We start from the raw sequence: 9408 nt of genomic DNA on the forward strand, positions 1-9408 counted from the left end.
ACTGTAAATGTAAAAGAATTCAAGGATTGGAATCAAGGAGCAAGGAAAGTCATGTATTGGCTTTCTATCAGCATACATGACACTGTGATTGGGCATATACAGGATGCCAAGTCACCTAAAGAGGCATGGGACACCTTGGTGGCGCTGTATGAAACTAACACCAAGGTACAAAAGATTCAATTTAAGAATGATCTTCATACTGTGGAGAAGAAAAATATGTCGATGAATGATTATGCCTTGAAGATCAAGGGCATTGCGGAATCCCTTGCATTAATTGGTGTTTTTATTGATGATGATGATAAGGTGGAAGTGTGTCTACGTTGTCAGGTGAAAATCTGAAAGTTGTTTTGGGCTTGTGTACATATGGAATGCATGGTGTGTGAAAAAACTTTGCCCTGAATGCCCTGGCAAATGTACAGAGTGGGTGGTTTTATGTTTTTTTTAACGAGCTCTTGGTGATGCCTGCATGTGAAAGTGTTACGGGAACCCCGAATGTGATGATGGTGGTCAATATGGGCTGATTCTGGATGCTGAGATGGCACTCCATTTTTAGCAAGTATGTGATAAGGTTGGCAGAGCATGGGGAATGGTCGGGTTTTGGTAAGTTATGATGCTGCTGATTACGAGCTGTGGGCAGATATTGCACTGGAAGGAAAGTCGTGGGCGCAGTTCACCTGAAGCATGAGGAAGCAAGGGGCCTTTTTAGTATTGTGGCCATTATTGAGGCTTTAGAGAAAAATAAAATAATAAATATCAATCAAAGTGGCCAGCTTGAAGGACCACGTGGAGGTTTATATTGCTGCCAGAGAGTCGTCTCTAGAAGGTTGGCGAAGGGCGAGTCGGGGTTTTTTGAAAGGAGGTAGCCGCCGTGTGCCAGGATGAGGCTCTCGGGTGATTCTGCACACACAGGCATAGGAGAAGTGGTAGCCGCCTTATGGGAGAGATAGCCTGGGGCGCAGCGCTAGGAAGGTGGCCTTTTGTTTGTGCATGGCTAGGCACAGCTGCAGGCGCTCTGGTGTGCGTGGGCGAGCTGGGCTACAGGCGATGAGAAGGCTAGGCGATGAGAAGGCTAGGCGCTGTAGCTGGGGGAGCCGCCTAGATGGGTTACTGAGGCTGGTGAGTCGGGTAGAGAAAGGTGGAGCTGCCGCCTTGTGTGAAGTGAAGGATGCCTCTTGGGTAAGCGGGTAGAGCCAACCAGAGAGAGAAGGATGCTGTAGAGGACAGACGTGGAGAGAGTTGCAGTTGCTGGCGGCGACTGGGAGACGCCCATGCACAGTGGCTGGCGGTGACTGAAGCTAAAGCAGAGAGGGCTGGCGCAGCTGGGGAAGTCGCCTCCCTGGTCTTGTTTTCAAAGCTGGTGGGCGACTGGCTGGAGAGCCTTTGGGATGCAATAAGAGGGGACAGAGTGAAGCAATGAAGGAGGGTGGTGCCGACTTCTGAGAGAGCCACCTGGGGGAGCAAGGAAGCAGGTGATTACGGGGAGACTGCTGGCAGGGCAAGGGATGTGTTTTTGAGACCAGGTGTGAGGGATTAGCCAAGATTTATGGGCACAGCTTGGAGAAGGCGTGATTGACGTGTTTGGTAGTGTAGTCCACGGGTTTACGCTCTCACAGCGCACTTTGTGCCAGCCTTCGATTACCTCGTCATGCACACGGTGGAAGTGTATGTGTTGCTGGGTGTTTACTTTGATTGTGGTGCCCCTATTTTGGCTATCTTTCTGGTGTGGGTGGTGTGGTGAACTGTGAAAAGTGTTCCAGCCGGCTGGTGGTGCCCCCGTTCGTGTTCGTATATTCAAAGTTTGGGAGGTGAAGGGCTATAGAGGCATGGTCTTTTTTCTTGTTTTCGCCTCACAACGTGGTCTCGGCCCACAATACAAGGTGTTCAAGACATCTATTTAGACTCAGGAGAACATTCCCAACTTCAGAGATTTGGTATCAATGCTGATTATTGAAGAAGAATTCGGGTGAAGATCAAAAATAGTTCAAAGCAGTAGGCCTTCTACACAAGTGCTGGTAGAGGATGGAGTAGAGGTCATGGATGTGGCTGAGGTGGTGGCCGAACAGGTAATCAAAATTATGGTCAACAGCCCAAGATTTGCAACAACAACACAAGCTAATTTAGAGGTAGGGGGAGTCAATGAGGTCATAGTAATTGGGAAAGGCAGCATAATGATACACGAGGATGTTTTTTTACTATGGTAAGCCTAGACATGTATAGGCAAATTGCTATAAGAAGCAGAGTGCCATGTGAAATGGAAAAGTGCAGCAAAACAACTATGCATCCTCTAGCAAAAATAATGAGGATAACGAGAGGTTGTTTGTATGCAACATGTAGTTAATGTTGTGTCTGAAAATGATGTATGCAACATGTAGTTAATGTTGTGTCTGGAAATGAGGATAATGAGAGGTTGTTTGTATGCAACATGTAGTTAATGTTGTGTCTGGAAATGATGTAGCAGCATGTAAGGATGATGTATGGTATGTTGATTCAGGTGCTTCGAACCACATGACAAGTCATGGTGAGAGTGGTTCAAGGAAATGAAGAGTCTTGAAAGACCAGGTTTTGTTGAAATAGGGGATGACACTGCTCATCCGATTTCCCATGTTGGAGATGTGCCATTGTCTATGCAGGATGGTAAGGTGAAGTACCTTGCAGATGTACTTCATGTTCCGAACATTACAAAGAATTTGGTTTCAGTTGGCCAGATGATTAAGCAAGGTTTGCAGGTCCGGTTTAACCTTGATGGCTGTTATGAAGAAGACTTTAAAGATAAGTGCAGGTTGGTTGCAAAAGACAATAGAGTGGGCAGTATGTTTACATTGAATGTAAATATGCCTAAAGTGAGTGCTGCAATGTTTGCAAATGGTTCAGGAGTTGTTGCAGATACAAAAATTTAGCATAAGAGAATTGGGCACGTAAATGTGTAAAGAATGAAGTTTATGTAGACTAAAAAAATTGTGACAGGGCTACCTAAGTTTAAGGTTGAAGGTATGCAAAAAGTATGTGAAGCTTGTCAATTTGGAAAGCAAACAAAGTATGTATTTCCACATGATAGAAATGTGAGCAAGAATGTACTAGATATTGTGCATTCAGATGTATGGGGTCCTGCGAAAGACTATGTCTATGGGTGGCTACAGGTACTACATAACATTCATTGGTGTATGTTATGAAGGAGAAGAGTGAAGTGTTCACTTATTTTCAGAATTTTAGAGTGATGGCTAAAAAATAGACAGGAAAGCATATGAAGTGCCAATGAGTTCTCTGAATTCTTATAAAAGAATGGCATTCAGAGACAATTTACATGTAGATACACTCCGCAGCAAAATGGAGTTGTTGAGCAGAAAAATAGGCACATTACAGGGATAGCACAACCATTGATGGTGGTGGCAAAGAAGAATATGCCGCATAGATATTGGGTTGAGGCTGTGTCTACAGCAATTTATATCATGAACAAGACTCCTACTGCAGCCATACATGATGTAACGCCAAAGGAGAAGTTTACTGGGGCAAGAAACCTGATTTGTCTCACTTGAAAGTTTTGGATGTATTGCAGAGCCCCTAGCGACCTCACATAGAGGAGTTAATCCTCATTAGGGTTGGCTAAGTGCTAGTCGCTGAATGACCCTTGCATGGTTTTCTTTCTCTTCTTCTCTCCCTCTCTTTCTTTGTGCAAGGTAGCATGTTTGATTTAGTGAATATCTTTTATGCCACTGCGGGGGAATGCATTTAGCTTAGGGTCCTCCACATTCTATCACTTACTAAAGTCTTGATTTGCCCGATTGGAATGCAAATCCACCGATAGGAGCATGTTTTGTTATGCATGTATGTTTGATTTGATATTTTTTTCATCAATGGAGCATGGAGAGCTTGGGAGTCTTCATTAAAAGCGGGAGCTACAAATAAGTGCCTAATCTTACTCTTAAAGTTCATTAAATTTTATAAACTTAGCTTTTTTTTAAGTAGATTAATTTTGTAATTCATCTTAGGTCAATAGGTTTAGTCAATAATTCTAGGTATCATTGGATAGCTTGGGGTTAGCTCAAGCCATCCATAAAAAGAAAATCATAAAAAAACATCAAGAAAATGCCAAAATCATAGAGATCTCAGGAGGGAGGCTGGGTGCATTTTTCTCTCTACCAATATCTCTGAGAAGTGAACGGTAGTTAACTTCTCTTAGCCACGTCCGTTCACTCCTCCTGGCCAAATCTGCCTCATGAACAAGAGTAGTGAGCATTAAAAGGGAATAAATTTCATTAAAAAGAGCATACATAGCATTGAAGAGGAGTACAAATAGGGTACAACTGTACAATCAGGAGAATATTATAGGGTGGCTGTCTCAAGAGACACGTCATTCTTGCATAATTAGGAGATCTGCTAGCCCCAACAAGTGTACGTCAGAAGTGTACGTCCGTTCCGTGATTACTGTATTCCCGTTACTTCACACGTGCGTGCTTGTACCTTATGCTAACCATGCTTGTTCTCTCCCAAGAAAACTATTGAAATATATAATGTACAAGGTTAAGGATGAGAGGAAGAGGTAATGGAGGTGTGAACACACTCAAATAAAGTGGGCATGTGGGTGGAAAAGGGATCTAGGGTTAGCCCAACCCTAGCCCTTAGTGGACCCTATATAAAGGATAGGTACCCTAATTTGTGTTGAAATATACAAGTGAATGGGAGTGTGCGGGAACAAGCCCTTAGCAAGAGGCTGTAAAAGAGAGTCTATAAAAGAGAGTCTGTAAATGAGTGAGTAGCAGTGAAAAGGTGAGAGGTATCTACTGGGAGAGAATAAAGGGTAGCATGAGAAGATCTAGGATGTGTGGAGATATTCTGGGAAAAGTGAAGAGGTGGAGAAAATCAAGCAAAAGAGGTGGAGTGAATCAAGGATGAGGTGTCCCCCCAGATGTAGGGGAGGTGGCACAAATCAAGGAACAAATCAGTGGAGCAGATCATGGACAACAAACTTGTATAAATTGAGGTAATTTGCTGGTTTTTGAGTATCCATGCCTACATTAAGCTATCAATTAATTGCTCACTAATCTTAACTTAATTATCATCTAATCACTTACTAATGATGTCGATTCTTGCATTTAATCCACCATACCTCATCACATTGCTGCAAATTTAACATGGCATCAAAGCCTAGCTTACGATCCATCTAATTTTTTAGCCTATTTATCTTACTAATCACCCTATTAATCTTGATTAGGAGATAATCTTAATTTTAGTCTATTTTCAACATCCTTCTGCACCCCCAGCTGGTGGAGGGACTTGATTGTTGGATAAATGTAATCCCAACTCCTTAGTCCAATTTAATGTGTGGTGGTTAGGCTAGTGGTCAGTGGTCGGTGTGTAAATCCTACAAATGGTTGGTGCATATGGTTCATGCAACGCATGCAACTAAAAATAGGATAGAGGAGTCTCTAAATAAGGTACAAGTTGTGATCAAGTGATTATGTAAGTTTGGTTCATGTCTAATCATAATTAGTGTCTTCTTGTGTTAATCTCAAAGCAATTTTCTACATATACCAAATTTTGTCCCTCATATTCATGATGTTTTGTACAAGCTTTGATCCACCTTAAGTATGTTTTGATCAATCTTCATAATTGAATTATCATATCCAACATTTGGTATCAGAGCATGACCCAATTAGGTTTAGTTTATTAGCAAAAACCCTCATTTTTCTCTTAAAATCACCATAGCCAGTTTTTCTCTATTTGAACCACATGCTGTAGATTGCCTTCATGCTTGCACCTGAGGTGATGATACCTTAAAATTTTGCTATATGCCTCTTGCTTTGCTCCCACGCTTTCCCTAAAACAGAGATCGTAGACCAATTTGATCCCAGCTTTGCGAATTCATCATCATCGCCATCAACGCAACCTGTTTTCTGCTAATCGCATGCATTCGCCACCATCATCTCTACGAATTAGCCTAATTCCTTTTAGGTGATTCAAGGCTATCATGTGAGGATTTAGCATACCAAATCTTGAAGCATTTGGTCCACCGCCGGAGCTGCTGTACGGAGCTATTTTCCAGTCGCCTATTTTTTGCCTCTTTTGCTCAAACAACATGGTGATTCTTATTTTGATCTATATTGATGATATTTTTATTATTTGGGCTTAAATCATCTATATGAGCAAGTTATCAACATCAAGCATCATATTGCATCATCATGAGCTCCAAATTCCTTGACAAATTCAACAAAACTGGGTTTCATATCTGGCAAATCAAGGTGAAGGGCTACCTCATGAAGAAAAATCTGTGGAGTACGGTCAAGCCACGTACTGAAGATGAAGCAGGTATTTCTGCTGCAGTTATAAGAGCTACAACAGCTGTACTTCAAGCAAAAGATGAGCAAGCACTTGGTATTATCATTACTGCTTTAGAAGATGATTTTATTCATTATATTGATAATGTTGAGTCAGCTATGGAAGCTTGGGAATTACTAGAACGTACTTTTGGTGCAAAGGCAAAGCATTCCAAGATCAGTTTGAAGATGCAACTCTTTGATCTAACCATGGAGAGTAATGAAAATTTAACAGTTGTGATTAACAGGTTGAAGAGCTTAATGACACAATTGGTTTATGTTAAGTCTCATGTTCCTGAAGAAGATGCTATTGCTATATTGCTTAAAAGTTTACCTTCAAACTTTAGGCAAATTGTGACAGTACTTAAAGAGAAGGAGCCAGTCCCTTCCTTGGAAAGTATCATAAATTCTTTGCAGGAAGAAGACAAGAAGATTACAAAGGATGTGATAGATCCTTATGCATATGCTATTACTTCGACATCGGCAAAGAAGAAGTGTACTATTTGTGGTCGTACAAATCATCTTACTAAGGATTGTTTCTCCAAACATCCTTGTGAGTATTGTGGAAAGACGAATCATCCATCCTCAAAGTGCTACCAAAAAGATCAAAAGCTAGCAAAGGCACATGTGGTTGAAGAAGTCAATCAACAAGAAGAAACAAATCTTTGTTCTAGTCTTAGTATAAAAGATGTAGATGATGAGTATGCTTTTTAGTATTTTTTATACATTTTTGCGGGTTTTTTTGTGGGTATGCGATCAAATTTCTACCAATTTTCTACTGAAATTCAGTAGGGGGCAGCATGTTGATGCATGGAATGCTCTCCCGTGTGTGTGGGATCCTCTTCGTCTCTGAATTCCGAATTTTCCTCTCACGTGTATAAACACCTCTTAGAAAAACATATTTTTAATTAATATTAATCGTAATTATGATTAAAAAGGTTAATTAAAAGTTAATGTAATGTTAAGCTCTCTGTTAACAGAGAGAGAAGGAGGGGGAATTAAGGGGAGAAGATGGAGAGGACAGAAGGAGTGGAGATGGAGAGGAGAGATTTCCCTCTCCATCTTTTCTACGCGCTACGCGCAAGGGGTGGGGGCTACGCAACAGCCGCCGGGTGAAAAAAACGCCCCCTCCCCCTAAAAAATTTACATAAGCTTTTAATTAAGCTTATTAATATTGGTTTTTTTAAAAAAATTAAAAAATGAGTTTTTTATTACAAAAAGAAAAGCTTTTGAAATTGTTTCAAAAAAAAGCTTTTAAAAAGCCTTAAAATTAGAGAAAATTTGAAATCTAAGATAAAAAATTCTCTGAAAATTTCTGGAAATTTTGTCTTGATACCTTTTGGCTTTTCATCTTCCGGGAAACCTTTTGGCTTTCCGCTTTCCGGGAAACCTTTTGGCTTTCCGCTTTCCCGAAACCTTTTGGCTTTTCGAATTCCGAAAAATCTTTTGACCTTTCGGATTTCGGAAACTTTTGACCTTTCACATTCCAATTTTTTTTTTGTCTTTTCATTTTCCCGAAACTGTTGGCTTTCCGTATTCGGGAAAACCGTTGGGATTTCGAAATTTTTTGACCGTTCGTATTCTAATGTGTTCGAGGTAAATTAAAAATTTCAAAAAATTCCTAAAAATTAGTGAAAAATTAGACAAAGGTTATTTTAAATTTTTGAAAAATGTGGGGTTGGTGTTTGGCATGTGGTGTGTCTATTTGGGCGCCTGTAACCATTCAAATTCCTTTAAAAATATATTTTTTGACCCAAAAATTTAGAAAATCCATTAAAATTAAAAATTTTCATTGGATTTGAGAATTGTCGGGCGGAATTGAAAATTTCGTGAACGATGGGATTCTCAGGAAAAATTAGGAATTTTCTAGAAACTATTTTTAGAAATCTTGAAAAAATGGTATTTATAAAATATCAATGGTATTTTGGCAAATTAAATTGCTAAATTTTTTTTTGGAAAAAATATAGGTTTGGAATGCCATAAGATAGATTTGACAGAATTCAAAATTATCGTATTTTGAGGCCCTATAAATTAGAAAAAATTAGGAAAAAAATCATGATAATTTTATTTCTCGAGAATTTAATATTTTCGAGAGTTATTTAATGTTGAAGTACATTTTCTCGTGCTGACATTAGATAGATGCAAGTTATTCGCATATTATTAATACGATTATACCTTGTATAGTAGATATTTATGTTTGGATTAATTTTAAACAATATTTTCATGATTTTTTTACCATTGTTTAGCCATTTTTTTTTGGACATGTTCCATACTTTTGATGGCTATAATCTGCGTTCAAAGTGTGTTTCACCTTTGACACTTTTCCATGATAATTTATTTTGCACTTGTTTAAGTGTGGTTTGTGCTTAATTTCTTAAGCCTAAGACAAATTCTATCATTAGGAAAAATTTGGACTCACTTTTGGGCCTTACGCTCTTTGAGATTCTAGGGAATATTCCATAAGGACCAATGAGGGTGAGGCTTCCATTGAACTTTTGAGGTTACTTTTTGGTGGGAGGCCATAACTTGAGCATAAAAACTCTAAATTTATCGGAGGTTGGTGCGTTAGAATCCTCTCATCAAGATCTTTCCAATGATATGGTACATGATATAGTTTTGAGGTATTATGGATAGAGTTATCCACGATCCCCCTTTTCGTAATAGAATGATGACTTGGCATTTCTTAGAGGGCCCAAAAATGAGTCCACATTTTCCCTAATACACGGGTCAGTTGATTGGTTTGTTTTGGTGGATTCTATTGGATGTTTTCCAGGTTTTATATGGACTCATCAGGTTCTGCCTAGATCACTTGTGTCTAGGGGTTTTTTATTGAGTGCTACACACATGTGTTTCACTTGCTTACTTTGGAGTTTTGTTTGAACGACACTATGTTCATATACTCCAGATTGATGAGTTGGCCACCAATTTTAATGCTTCTTTGGCATGATTAATGACCATTAGATATGGCATGCATTGATTGTTATGATCAACTATGGTTTTCATGGATTTGAGGAGCTTCTATGCTTTTATCCATGGTTTTATATGGATAATATCATGTGCTTTGAAGGTAGAATTTGTCTTCATTTTTTGCACGTAA

This window comes from Cibotium barometz, chromosome 22 (genome assembly GCF_041138505.1).
Source record: "Cibotium barometz isolate CiBa-2024 chromosome 22, ASM4113850v1, whole genome shotgun sequence".
Lineage (NCBI taxonomy): Eukaryota > Viridiplantae > Streptophyta > Polypodiopsida > Cyatheales > Cibotiaceae > Cibotium > Cibotium barometz.